Source organism: Pholcus phalangioides, unplaced genomic scaffold (assembly GCF_987345545.1).
Source record: "Pholcus phalangioides strain wild (caught in Gottingen) unplaced genomic scaffold, Ppha-v1.0 ptg000024l_1, whole genome shotgun sequence".
Taxonomy (NCBI): Eukaryota; Metazoa; Arthropoda; class Arachnida; order Araneae; family Pholcidae; genus Pholcus; species Pholcus phalangioides.
This window is the reverse complement of record NW_028301616.1, coordinates 20,427,477-20,442,313: the sequence shown is the minus strand read 5'-3', so window position 1 is coordinate 20,442,313 and position 14,837 is coordinate 20,427,477.

Below are 14,837 nucleotides of genomic sequence, written 5' to 3'. Positions count from 1 at the left end.
TGTGGCCTCGCGTTATCGTCCATTAAAATGAACTCAGGGCCAACTGCACCCCTGAAAAGGCAAACATAGGGCTCCAAGACCTCACCCCTATACCTCACACCAGTCACAGTGCCTCTTTCAAAGACATGGAGAGGTGTGCGGCCATCCAACATGATGCCTGCCTAGACCATTAAACCTCCTCCGTCATAATGGTCGATTTCGCGGACATTGGAGGGTAGGTAGCGGGTCCCTGGTTCTCTCCATATGAACGTACGGTGAGAATCGGTGCTTAGGCTGAACCGGGATTCATCAGTGAAGAGAACGGTCGCCCATCGATCCATACTCCAATCTCTATGCTCTCTGTACCATAATAAACGGATTCTCCTGTTTGTAGAAGTGAGCGGGACGCAAACAGCAGGTCTTCTTGCAAACTACCTTCTTTCTCTTGAAGTCTCTTGGAAACAGTCACCCTTGATACACGGGTTCCTGTGGCTGCATACAAGTCACGAGAGAGCTGAGAAGCTGTAGCACTCCTGTTACGCACGACGTCGGGCGTTAAATTGAACTCTCTACAAATCTGGACTTGAAATTGGCCTGCTTCTAGCCTCCCCACAATTCGCCACCTCATTCCATCATCTAAACGTTGGTGGTTACTCATTTTTACTGTTACAATTTGAAATTAACCGATTGCTGCAAAATAACACCAAGAAATTCGCCGAGGTGTGCTAGCGAACTAAATGCGTCTTAACTTACGCGCGCTTATAAAGCCTGTTTCTCTACTGGCTCCGCCTACACACACGTGTATGCTTACGTATTTGACGTTCAAGATTTGCATTTTTGTCTAGAAGCAGTGGTTTTACATTCAGTTCAGTTCTTTTCATGAAATTCGATAAAATATGCAAATTCTCTTAATTTATTTCACCAGTGTAGAACCGGAACGTTGTTGACCTTTTTTATTAGGAGCACCGTCAGTAGGGCTCGGACCAGCACCTCCTAGAGATAGAAGGGCTCTGCAGTGTTTGCCATAAACGTCATTCAGACTACCTAGCAAGTTTGCCACATTTTGAAACACAGCATCCTATTTCGTTTCTTCTTATGTTGGAGTAGAATCTTCCTGATTGGCTCACAAATACCGCATAGTGATTGGATGTGGGGCATAGAAATTGCCGATTCTGAGCCCGATCATTTCTTTTCCTCACAACGATGATATGAGCACGAGCAGGGAATTTTTTTTCCCTGAATATTCTGATCGAAAATGGACTGCTTACTGACGTCACAAGCAGACTGCGGAGGCCTTCTATCTCTAGGAGGTGCTGCTCGGACACAGAGCTAAGAAAATTCAGGAATGACGGAAATCCAAATTAAATGAAACCAATAATTCTAGAACTGATTAAAATTTAGAATTCATGAAAATTCGTTATTGATAAAAGAAGTAACTGAAAATCAATGAGAGAAATGACTCCAGAATTTGAGACCAGAATTAATAGAAAGCTCTCAATAATTTGGGAGCTTCATTCAGGACCGTCTAAACATCATTATAGGTTCCCGGGCGAAGTGATTTTCTAAAGCCCTCCTACCCTGCTATAAATATTTACTAGCCAGCTTACATAATTACTCTCGAAAATTTTAATTAGATCTCGTTACCGGGAGGCGTCTTCTGCCCTCGAGGCTCTCGGGCTGTGCCTGGTTAGGCGCATACCCTCGGGGGCTCTGGTCCGAGATATTGTAAGCTTACCCATTAAGACGCCACTACCTGTGAAGTGTCCTCGTGTCTGGTAAGAGCTGCCCATGAACCTCGCGTGTGCATTCTTTGTGGAATTTCTAATAAATTGCCGGGTGTTGTATCAATACCACCTATAGAAGAAGGCCCCCCCCCCCGCACGAAGCTTGTGACGTCACGGAAGAAGACCATTTTACATATACCCATTGGATATACTACAAAAAAAGGGGTAAAAGATGGCGCATGCCATGGATTCAACATCCAATGGCTATAGGTGAGATGACCTTCTTCAGTGACGTCACGAGCTTCGTGCGGATGCCTTCTTCTAAAGGTGGTGTTGGTTGTATAAGTCCACCTAACGTGTTCTCTGAGAAATGCTCGTTGCGTGTTCAAGGTGTGCTGCCATCTTTCGCCCGGATCCGCAAACAACAACTTGACAGGCTATTTTGCCTGTACATATTATGCGTGAATTTTAAATGTCGTGGGGCCTTACTGTTTTTTATGGAGAGACTTAGATGAGCGTCCGGTTCGGCCTGTGACATGCAACAGATGTAAAAGGTCTACACTGCCCCCCAAAACACGTGTCCGTACACATTTATAACATCAGCGTAAATTTTCTAAAAATTCGAATTTCCGCCACTCGATCATGAACTCTTACAGCTGAAAGAAAATTTCCCGGAGAAAAAGACGTCTACTAACCTACATTTTGTTCCACTTTTGATTCACAAATGAAAACAAAATAAGTAAATAAGTGGAGGAAATGTTACATAGAACACTCTCACACGTATTACATTTAATATACGTATACAGTACGTATACGCGCGAGAGTTTCTTTCCTTTCATCGTAGGCTTTCACTTCATTATTAAGTTCCTCGTTTGTGTTGTTTCGGCCTTTGTCCGTCGTGCACCATTTGCCTTTTAGTTCTTCCCTTAAGTGCAATCAATTTTCCTACTTATCCCTTATTCGATACGACGTATTGGGGAAAAAAAAATCAGGCTGAATATCGATTTTAGTATTATTATAATTCCTTAATATAATCAGAAAATCCGTGATGAATGTTGAAAAGTTGTATTGATGAGCTTCGTTCTGATACACGTTTTCGCAATTTAGACCAAAAAAAAAAAGTTACACGAGTTGCTAGAAGTTTCCTTTTCTAAAAATGTTTCAAAATACAGTGAAACTTCATTACAAAGATACGCGATATAACGATATTTTTCAAATCTTGTTTGGAGAATCACCATAGTCTCTCTCTCTCTCTCTCCATACAACGATTCCTTTACAACTATAAACCCGCTCTATAAAGATATTTTTAGGAGATTTTGAAACCACTACAACGATATTTTTTGGAAATTCCTTCAAAATTATTTCAATATATTTTTAAACTAGCCATTTATTTCGGTTCTTTCGAGGGCGTCTAATAATATCAGTATTTGGTGCCATCTGATCACCAAAAGTGTTGATGAAGTTTTCGATACAATTTGCGTGTGATGCACCAAATCTAATTGAATTTTGTTTATCAACTAATCAATTAAAGTTTACTAAAAAGCATAAAAACGTGAAATTATATTTTCCCCAATAAATTATACATTAAAACGGCCCTATCGTGCAGTACATGAAACGTCCGAGAGAGAAAAAATAATTCTACGATTGATCCTAAAATTGTAGAAAATATTTACTCCCCATTTCTCTCTTCTACACAAAAATATATATCCATCACAAAAATATGAAAGGGAGGGGGGGGGGGACCCCTACCTTATCGAATATAAATTAAACTATCTGTTGTAATTTTTGAAGTAAAACTTCTTTAAATTGAATTTTTTTGTTTCAAACCGGTATGCAACATGAAAACGTGTTATTATAGAGATTGATAGATGGCTTTGTCTCAGCCCAAGATATCAAGGAAACACATATTTTCTGTGGTTATTATACTGAGGTAAACTCGGGAAGGAAAGTCATCTTGTCTCCGCCGAGACTCGAACCTAGGCCCTCTTTCATACCGGGCAAGCATGCTACTATCTACCCCACTGGAGACACGAACCTGCCTTCCTTATTTTACGCACTGTGGCGTGAGGCACTGACGTAGAAGGTAGTAGCCTCTCTTAACTTCAGGAAATGGCCCCAGGTGGAACGGTTTTAGAGATTGATAGATGGCTTTTTCTCAGCCCAAGATATCATGGAAACATATTTTCAGAATATTATGCTGAGGTGAACTCGGAAAGGAAAGTCATCTTGTCCCCGCCGGGACTCTCTCGAACGCAGGCCCTCTTGCATACCGGGCAAGCATGCTACCATCTACTCCACTGGAGACACGACCCTGCCTTTTTTATTGAAGTTAAGAGAGGCTACTGTCTCTACTTCAGTGCCTCACGTCACAGTGCTTGAAATAAGAAAGGCAGAGTCATGTCTCTCCAATGGTGTAGATCAGTGATTCCCAACGTAGGCGTTAACTCCCCCTGGGGGGGGCGATGGAATGTTCCGGGGGGGGGGTGTAGAACTACGGGTATAACATAGAATTCTATGGCTTAGATTGCGTTGGGGGGCGATGGGACAAAATCAGGTTGGGAAACTATGGTGTAGATCATAGTTTCCCAACCTTTTTTGTTCCATCGCCCCCTGCTTCAGATATTTTTTCTCCCACCGCCCCCCAACGCAATCTAACCCATAGGATCCTATGTTATACCCGTAGCTTCCACCGCCCCCCTGGAACTTTCCATCGCCCCCAAGGGGGTGTTAACTCCCACGTTGGGAATCACTGGTGTAGATGGTAGAATGCTTACCCGATAAGAAAGAAAAGCTTTCCCGGTTGAAAGATCAAATGATTGTCAGACTCATATGATGATATGTGAATGTATATCTATAGTGTGATAATTACAATGTAAAATATAATATTTAAGTGAAGTAATTATTATAAACCTCAGGGACACTAAATTGCTGCTCGCGAGTTTTTAATGGTTGCTCCCTGGGGTAAGATGTGAAATTGGTTTTTTTTCTTGTGGAGAAAAATAAATGCTCCCTTCGGGGAACCCCGTATAGCGAACTATGTTTTGGCCCGGCAAACATAGTTCGCTATACGGGGGTTCGGTATATGGCCGGGGGTTAGTATCCCTTAAGACTTCACCTCAGTATAATATCCAGAAGATATCTGTTTCCTTACAAACGTGTTATAGCACCATTGATTTTATTTATTTATTTTTAATGCTGCACACCGGTCTCAAATTTTAAGCATCAAAATACCGATTGATATGGTTTTTAAGCTTGTGCTAAATGCATTTTTGTAAACATCGAAAAACACAATAAAACCCGTATTTCGTTGCATAAAATTTGCAATGGTATGCAGAAGTAAAAAAAAAAAAAAAGTATAGTTTCATATACCACCACGTGTTCATTCTGCATATCGGTTTAAACCAACAATCGTTTTATTTTGGGAATTGTAACAGATAGATTTTTGATTTTATCCGGTTTTAACCAGTTTTTTTGGCTCCTCAGTGTATATACGCTCATTGACCAAGATCACTATTACGTCACTAAACGACAAAGTCATCTCCGTGAGTTTCATAAATTTATCACTTTTACCGGCGATTATTCATAATACCCAACATCTCGCAAGTAAATTTGATAAGGAATTAAAAAATTCGTTTTTGCAGGTGATTATATGTAATACCTCAGTTTGCGTGGTTAACTTGATAAATAGTTTAAATTTATCACTTTTACCGATGATTATGCATAATATACCAAAGTGCAGTTGATGAATTTGATAAATATGAAGTAAATTCCCAAATAAGTCTAGTATGATTGACCTACCCTGATTTAAAGGGGTGTCATGACACCCTGAACTCGATTATGCATAGTCGCTGGTAAAAGCAATAAATTTCAAGTATTTATCGAATTAACCAGGTACGCTTGAGTATTATGTACAATCCAGAGTGGTAACTAGGGTTTTGGCCACCCGGGGCAAACATGATTTTGCAATTCCTCACCCAACACATTAAAATTCCACAATATTTTATAACGATGTTCGTTTTTTTGGCAGTTTTAGGTGACCTATCTCACCTGACCTGTTCTCACCTGAAACTGCCGCCCCTAAATTTTGCCACCCGGGGCAGTTTCCCCCTTGTCTGTCCCGCTCTGGTTCCGGCCTTGGTACAATCACAAATAAAAATGATTTTTTTTTTTATTGTTTACCAACGAGGCTTGGGTATTATGCTATTAGGGGCCGTTCAAGTATTACGTCATCATCGATGGGGGAAGGGGGTTTCCGATTTGCTGACTTTTGATGACAAGGGGGAGGGGTTTGAATAATGCTTACGTCATCAACCACCCTTTATGAAAATATGAAATATTCTTAAAATGGCATCGTACTCGGTGCGCCAAAAACGAGAAAAACCTTTCGATAGTTCGTGGGCACTTGAAGTAACATTCCCCTCCCCCTATTGATAAGTGCCCTACAGATCCCCTTTAGTGATCTCTAAATGTTTCGCGGATCCAAGTGGTCTGGAAATGTGTACGAGCCGCTTAAGTGAACTGGAACTATGCCACGCATCACTCAAGTGATTATATGCTGCGGATCACTTAAATAATCTGAGAATGTGCCGCGGGTAACTTGAGTGATGTAGAACCGCAATGGGGGCCACTTAAGTGCTCTAAAACTACGTCAAATGTCACTCAAGGGATCTCTAAATGTGTCACGGATTGCTTAAGTGTTCTGGAACTGTGTCCCGGGACACTTAAGCGATCTGTAAATGAGCCGCTTAGTTCATTTTTAAAAAATTAGGTTAGAGGAGGGCAGGCTGCATCGGATAACCCCCAGGGCCATATTTGGTCCGCTGGCCAAGGGCCTTTATGCGATTTATCATTATATGGCTTAGAGGGTGGGTCGCAATGAATTTATTAAAGATAAATTTTCAGTTCATAGCCTTCAAATAACATTGAAATTAACAGAAATTGATTATATTAAGATATAAGGTATTCTCTTCCGAAATTTCAAATTAAAAAAAAAAAATTTTTTGCATTAAAAAATAAATTTTTGATCTTGGGAGGGGGGGGGGGCACGAGCCCTCCATGCCCCCCTCTGTGTATGTTTCCGATCCCACCAATATGCGTTAGGATTCAAAGGGGCAGAGCTGATGACAAAATTTTGCTGGCAAGGGCTTTTGCGGACTTTTGCTGACAAGGGGGTGGTCAAAACTGGCTATAAATTTGCTTACGTAATACTTGAACGGCCCCTTATGCATTATCGCCGGTAAAGTGATAGATTTATCAAACTTATACGGAGACGATTTTTGGCAATCATGCATAATAACCGTTTATTGCATTTACCGTAACTTATACTGTCTACCGAATCATTTTGAACCTATTTCCTCCTTTAGCTCCGCCTTATCTTTTAATGACGTAATAGGCCAATAATCTTAGCCAATGAGTGAAACCCCATGTTAAAATCCTATGTATAGGATGGAATTACGCGACCGGGCATCGGAATTTTTGGAGAAATCTGAAATTTGCCCACCCTGCTACACGGGCAAATAAAAAATTATCCCGAAACGGCAGAATTTCGTTTATAAACTTTATAATTTATGGTAAAATTTTTCTCAAAGTAGATTCTAACGCGTCATATTTGAAACAAACGTTTCAACAGATCAAGTACGCGTACGGACTCAAACGCGTACAAATTTTTTTTGTTTTCAATGAAAAACGTCACATCCTTCACGTGAAAAAAAAAAATCACGGAAGAGACACAATCACCATCCATTACCAAAACACACAAAGTCACGATTCATTTTTCCTCATAGTAGTGTTTCGGTGCGGTAAAGTCGTAACAAAACCAACAATATGTTATTCTGGGGGGGGGGGGGGGAAAGGAGAATGAAAAACATTCCGTACGTACTGTGCATTTTTTTTTTTTTTTCACAATGGTACTGTCTGTGGGAGGATGAATAATGATATTTTTCTTCATCCTGTACATACTCCGACAGGGAAAAAGGAAATGAGAAAACAAATTCGTATATATATCGATCTTCATTACACATGCTGTATTGCAATATCTATAGGAAATGCGGTGCAATGATGAATGGCCATTAACGAGCCCCGTGTCTTTTTTTTTTTTTCAAGGAAGACTATCGATATTTACCCGTTCGTGTAATATTTGAATTGACGTCGTATTTGTATTATGTCTATGATGTCTATCCGAGAAAAAAAATAGAATGGTCTAAGTTGAATTCAAAATGGACGCTTATAACCAATAATACCAACAACTGAATTTCCTTTTTAAATCGAAAATTTTAGATTTAGTCTTTACATGATGTAAGAAAGTCATCGATCGGCAGTTGAAACATAAGTTCTGTGTAGTTCAATGGTTCCTGAAGAAAATGCATATCAACCGTAAATTTTTGATAATTCTCAAAATACAAAGCTGATTAACAACCATAGTACAACAGAATGTAGAAAACTCACAACACAGGGTGTCCCATAAACTTCTGAAATTTTTAAAATTCATTCAAATTTAAGGAATTGGTATATTTGAATGCCGGTTTGCGATGATGTTATCTCTAAAAGTTCCGCTCCCCGTACAGGAAAAAAATTAGTTCGAGTGTTTATCGATAGAGGGCGCTGCACGCATGTTCGGCAAGAGTGAATGGATGCAAGATTCATTGAAAGACTGGTTATTTGTGGAGATGAAGATATATATATATTTATATAATTATTCTTCTAGATCAGTGATTCCCAACGTGGGCGTTAACGCCCCCTGGGGCGGTGGAATGTTCCAGGGGAGCGGTAGAAGCTACTGGTATAACATAGGATCCTATGGGTTGGATTACGTCGCGGGGCGATGGGAGAAAAAAAATTTCTGAAGAAAGGGGCGATGGGACAAAAAAAGATTGGGAAACTATGTTCTAGATGGATGATTAATCTTCATCTCCACAAATAACCAGTCTTTCAATGAATCTTGTATTAACAAGTGGAGAGAGGATATTTCAGTGCTCTCTATCGATGAAAATTTGAACTAGTTTTTTTTCTGTGCCGAAAAATTCTCCTTTAGTGAGAATAATTTTTCCCCAAACCACGTTCAAATATACAAATTCCTTTAATTTTTACGAACGTTTAAACCAGTGGTTCTCAACCTTTTTTTGTCCATGGCCCCCTTTCACCCATTTCTCATTCCTGTGGCCCCCCCCCCTCTTGCGAACATGAATAATTTTCTACTCCCCCTTCCTTCTCCCCCCCCCGTTTTCCCATTAGAAGATAGTTATTCAAACATTGTCTGAAGTATAAATATGTTTGAATTTAATTTGATTAATTTTTAATTTATGAAAATAATGAAACAGCAAAACAAACATAATAGAATACAGTAAAAAATAGAATAAATTATTTTCAATCAATGTAACAATACAACTCTGCGCTTGAAGACGGCACAATGTCATCAAGTTACTGCGCGGGATGAAATTTGTATTCTTTCCAAATTAGTTTTTTTTGTGTGTAAATGGTTATGGTTTTAATGAGAAATTGTGAGAAATATGGTTTCAGTTGTAGCTTCCAAAATACGCATTCTTATAATGATAAAAATCTCAAAAAGTGGTAGCAAGCAGTTTTATTAATTTTATTCTCTTCATGCGGATAAAAGTAGTTAAGAGTAGCCACACGAATGAATCACAATTGAAAAGTTCAACCTTCCGCATCGTTTTCAACAATAATACATGCATCAAGGATATAGGTTCATGTTGTAGCCCTACTATGAATTTAAAAAAATGAACTAAAATACGTGCGAAACTTTTTTAATATTTGTTTGAACCATTCATTCCAGAGAGATCGTGTACGCAGTGACAAAACTGTTCATGTGAACATAATATTGATTAAATATAAATAATGAACATAATGAAAATAATGAAAATAATGAACATAATGAAAATAATGAAAATAATGAACATAATATTGAAAATATAAATGAACATAATATTGAAAATATAAATGAACATAATATTGAAAATATAAATGAACATAATATTGAAAATATAAATGAACATAATATTGAAAATATAAATGAACATAATATTGAAAATATAAATGATCAGATTTTAAAATAAGAAAATTATCAATTTGTTGACTTCAATTTTCATACGGTCAAAATCTGATATTTCGTTGGATGACAAGTTACCTTCAAGTGGCTTTTTGGTTCATAATGTGACCACTCTCTAGCAGGCGAACGAAGCAACATGAGTGTTGGCTTAAACACAACACAATATTTCACATAACAACCCGTACTATATTTAATATACAGGGCGCATAGGTAACGGGGCATATGAAATTTTACTGCAGTGGTCCTAGAAGCATATTTCCAGTTGGAAAAAGTACCCAAATAACGAGTAGTACTCAGATATTTGATTCATGTTGCCAGGGGTTACATGGTTATTAAAATAAAAATTTTAACTCTTTATGCGGATACTCTGTGCCCCAAAACCCAATGTGAAAGTTGTTTCCCGGTCTCCAACAAAAAAATTCGTTTCTAAGTGCAATATTCACTGAGATATTCGAAGAAAGTTGGAAAAAAAAAAACAGCATTAAATGAGGGAAACCATTTCACCCGCATTCATTGCTGTTTTTCCCAAATTTCCTCAATTTTTCGAGTTCGCATATCTCGGTGAATATTGCACTTAGAAACGTGAATTTATTTTAGTTGGCATCGGGAAAGACAGAGCAACAACGTCTTAATTGGGTTCTTTGGCACACGGGGGGGACGGTATAAAAAGTTTTTTTACTTTATAACTATGCAACCCCTTACAACATGAATGACATATCTGAGTTGGACACGTGATTCGGATACTTTTTCTAGTTGGGTATGTCTCTAAGACTAACGGCCCGCCAGTAAAGTACCATACGCCCTGTTACCCATGAGCCTGCATATACACGTAAAAATGTAGTTTGATACGAAATAAAGTCGATTCTCGTTTTAACGAATACCGTTATAACGGGAAAAAATATCGTTTTAACGAAAACTTTTCTAATCCCCGGGTAAGTTTACATAGGAACAATATAAAAATCTGGAATTCTTTTGTAACGAAATTTTGTTATTACGAAGTGATATCTCCGGTATCTTGGAGTTCATTATAATGGGGTTTGACTGTATTCCTCTGCCCCCCTTCCAAAAAAATATCTGACATTTTTGCGCTAAAGTAATTGAACTTCGGCAATTTGATCTGAAAACGGTCCTTTTTATAATGATTATGTCCTTTTTACTTTTATAAATTCAGGAAGGAAACAAAAAGAAGAAAGGGTGGGGAGAAAAAAAGAAAAATGACCAAGAGAGGCTCGGTTGTGCGTAAATGTCTCGAAATTCCACTTGTGCGCAACGAGATTCACGCCCCACTCTCAGTTTTATGACAAAATTTGACATTTATGAGACGTTTGACTACGGTCACGATTAATCTCTATATATAGCTTTCAATATTAAAATATTTCATTTATACGAAGAACAATTTCAATTATTTGACATTTTCATTTTGATTCGAACTCTCCAAATCTTTGGCATTTAGACATCATTTCAAACTATCAAATCCACACAGTTTTTGCAGATTGTGAAAACGCGTCGCTGAATTGGTTTTGCATGCGTATTATCAACACTAAAAACCATAAATTTTAGGTTGACAGATACAAAGATACGCATTGAGTGGGTTATGGGCATTTCAAAGTGAAGACTTACGTGAGAATTTATTGCACTTTTTTTAGAAATCAGCAGACGCAGTGAGTCTCAAATAATAATACGGATTTAAATTGCTTAAAATGTGGTCATACGCCCTTTCAGAATTTTTTTTCTAATGTCCACAACATTGTTCTTGCAGGATAGGAAAATTACATTGAAATTATTTGGGATGTTGCAGGCCAGTAGTAGGCGCCTATCGACATTTTGTACTGATGAATGTCTGATCAACTTGTAGAAATTGAGATTATATATATTATATCTCAACAAGGCTATGACCACAGTGTCAAGGGACGCTGTTTAGAGCGCATGGACGCTAGTGTTCATCTTCGGATGAATTTTTGAAATAAATATTAAAATTTGGTCATTTAAATCTAAAAAAAATCACACCTCTACGCAAAAAAATTTAAATGAATAAGTTATCTTAAACATAATTTACATGGATTTGAAAGAAACGTCACAAAAAAAAACGACCTATTAAAATTTCATAAAAATTTAAAAAATTCTCGAAATTAGTTCTTAATTTGAATACGTTTTATCCAATTCTCATTCACAAACTCGTTTGCAATTTCAACCGTGACCACGCTTAACACTTGTCTATATTATTTTCTTCCTCGTTAGGTTTCCATTCCTACATGATAATATCACTGTGACGCCCCCATTATTGATACTTTTCACTGAAGCTGGAGCATTATCATTAAAAAAAACACAATGAAAGAAACTATTGTTACAACTTATGTTACTATCAACAATTGTGTGTGTGTTTTTTTTTCCCTTACATTACATATGTATGTCTGCTTCTATTGTAGATCTAGATAATGAGCATGAGAGAAATAAAAAGAGAACATTTTTGTGGCAGTGGCAGACCGGGCAGTGCCTGGCCTTTTTCACATCAACAGATGACCTCTATTGCACGCGTGTGACACTATTAAATTATATATGGTCTGATTCGACGGCCACAGGTCAACGCTTTTTATATTGATATTTAGAAAAAAATTTGCAAACGAAATGAAGTGTCGAGCTTTAGTATAATTGTTTCTTTGCATACTGATTATCTCAATACTTCAGGGAACTGTTATCAAAAAAAAATTTTTTTGATGTAGTTGGTTTGTGAATTTATTTCCCATTAAAATGTTCAATTTTGGTGACTTGAAAAGTCATTAAAAAAATTGAATAGTAAAAATTTTTAGTGAAAAAAGTAAAAAAAAAATTTAAGTGGAAAAATTGAAAAAATGAATATTAAAAAATTTTGAATCGAAAATTTATTAATTTTCTATTTTCTGTCTAACTTTATAATGTTAAAAAAAAAGTTTCTTATAATTTTTTTATCTTTTATCTGTTATTTACAAAATTGATAAAAATATATTATATTTGCCAAAACTATGATAATTTTTTTCTAATTTTCTTACGGTTATTGCATTTTAGTTTTGTTTTAAAAGTTGTTTACTGCTCTCTTTTTCTCAATGTTTCTTATAAATATTAAGTATATAAATGTTTTTAATATTTATATCATTTTAAAGACTTTTTAGAATTCCGTAATTATAATTTTCCTTCCAATATTTTTATTTTATTTTATCTTGCAAATTTTTGAATGCATGTTTTATTCAGATATCCCAAAATTTCAACTTTTTTTTCCCCTATAAATGCACTATTTCTTCAAATAAAATTTTCAATTATTTATGCAAACTTGAAACACTTATTTAAAAAAATCAATTATTTAAACAGAATTTTCTACAAATTTTCCTAATTTTTTTTTGTTGTTCAAAAATAACTTTTTGTAACTGTTATAAAATTTTTTGAATCAATGAATTCATTATATCCTGTTATAAATATTCATTAGCTATTTTCCCGAATACTCCATTTGTGATTCTAAATCAAATATTTTTTAAAACATTTTGCAACTATTTAAATACGTCTTTTTCCAAATACGTATCATATTTTCAATTTTTTTCTCCAAATAGTATTTTTCGAAAAAAAATTAATTATTTATAAAAGTTTGAAACATTCATTTTTAAATAATTTAATTATTCAAATATAGAGTTCCCTAATAATTTTCATGTTTCTTTTTTTCAAAAAAAAACCATCTTTCATGAATATTAATGAATTTTTTCGAATGTTTATCTCATTTTATAAACATTCATTAGCCTTTTTCCGAACTCCGCATTTCTAAATTTAATGCAAATATTTTTTATAACATTTTCCAAATACATAAAAATCGTCTTTTTCCAGATATCACTTTACCCTTGTTCCCCTAAACATTTTTTATAAATTTTTAAGTTACTTGTACAAACTTGAAATAGTTATTTTTGAAAAATTAATCATATCCATGTTAGAATTTACCGCAAATAAAAATTTCTACAAATACTAAAAAAAACCATTTTGCAAATATTTAAATGCGTCTTTTTTCTGTTATTAAATTATTTTCTTAAAATATAAATAAAATTTTCAATTATTTATACACACTTTAAATATTTATTTAACTATTTCCACAGCGTAGTAGAAATACCCCTAAACCGCCTGTTAAATTCCATATCCTTCTTGATCAAGTAGGCTTTCTTTCAGTCTGAGCTTTTCAATGCGTAAATAAGAGGCATTTAAGGATGCGAGATATCTCGTCAATGACATTAAAAGGTTAAAAAAAAAATCACAAATTTTTGTGAAATTTTTTTTGAAATACATTGTTTTTTCTCGAGTATTATAATTACATTTTCAGTTTTATTTTCCTAAGATTTGTCTTAATTTTCTTTTCAAATATTTTTCATAACATTTGGTCAATATTTGAATGCGTCATTTTTTTTAGACATCGCATTTTCTATTGTTCCTCCAAATATTTTTTTTAAATAAAATTTTTAATGATTTATGAAAAAAACTTTAAATATTTGTTTAACCCTTTATGAGCAAAAATCATTAAACACCTTGTAAAATTCCCTTTTCTTAAATAAAGTAGACTTTCCTTTTCAATATGGGCTTGTCAAAGCTAAAATAAGAGACATTTGAGGAGGCGAGATATCTTGTCAATGCCACTTAGGTGTAAAAAAAGTCACGATTCTTTGTGAAAATTTTAAATTAATAATTTTTTAATCATTTAAATTTTTATTAATTTTTTCTAAAATGCATTGTTCATTTTTCCAAGATTTTTTTTCAATTTTCTTACGCCATCAAATATTAGGTGTGGAACAAAAGTTCCTGCCAGAAATAATAGGTAGCGCCAGATGAGCTGCAGTATCCGTGTTCACAGTCTAATTTGCATAAAGTGTGAAAACGTTAAAGTGTGTTCTAATAGTACGCAAAATTTTGTTCGTCATTCGCAACTTTTAGGTGTAATACGGGACGTGTAAAATGTCTGTTGAAAAATCTAAAATTCGTCACATGATTTAGTTTCATTGAAAATCCAAACTTTCAAGGCTTCGACCACGATAAATTCCGCCTTGAGAGAGTCGAGTCCACTGTAA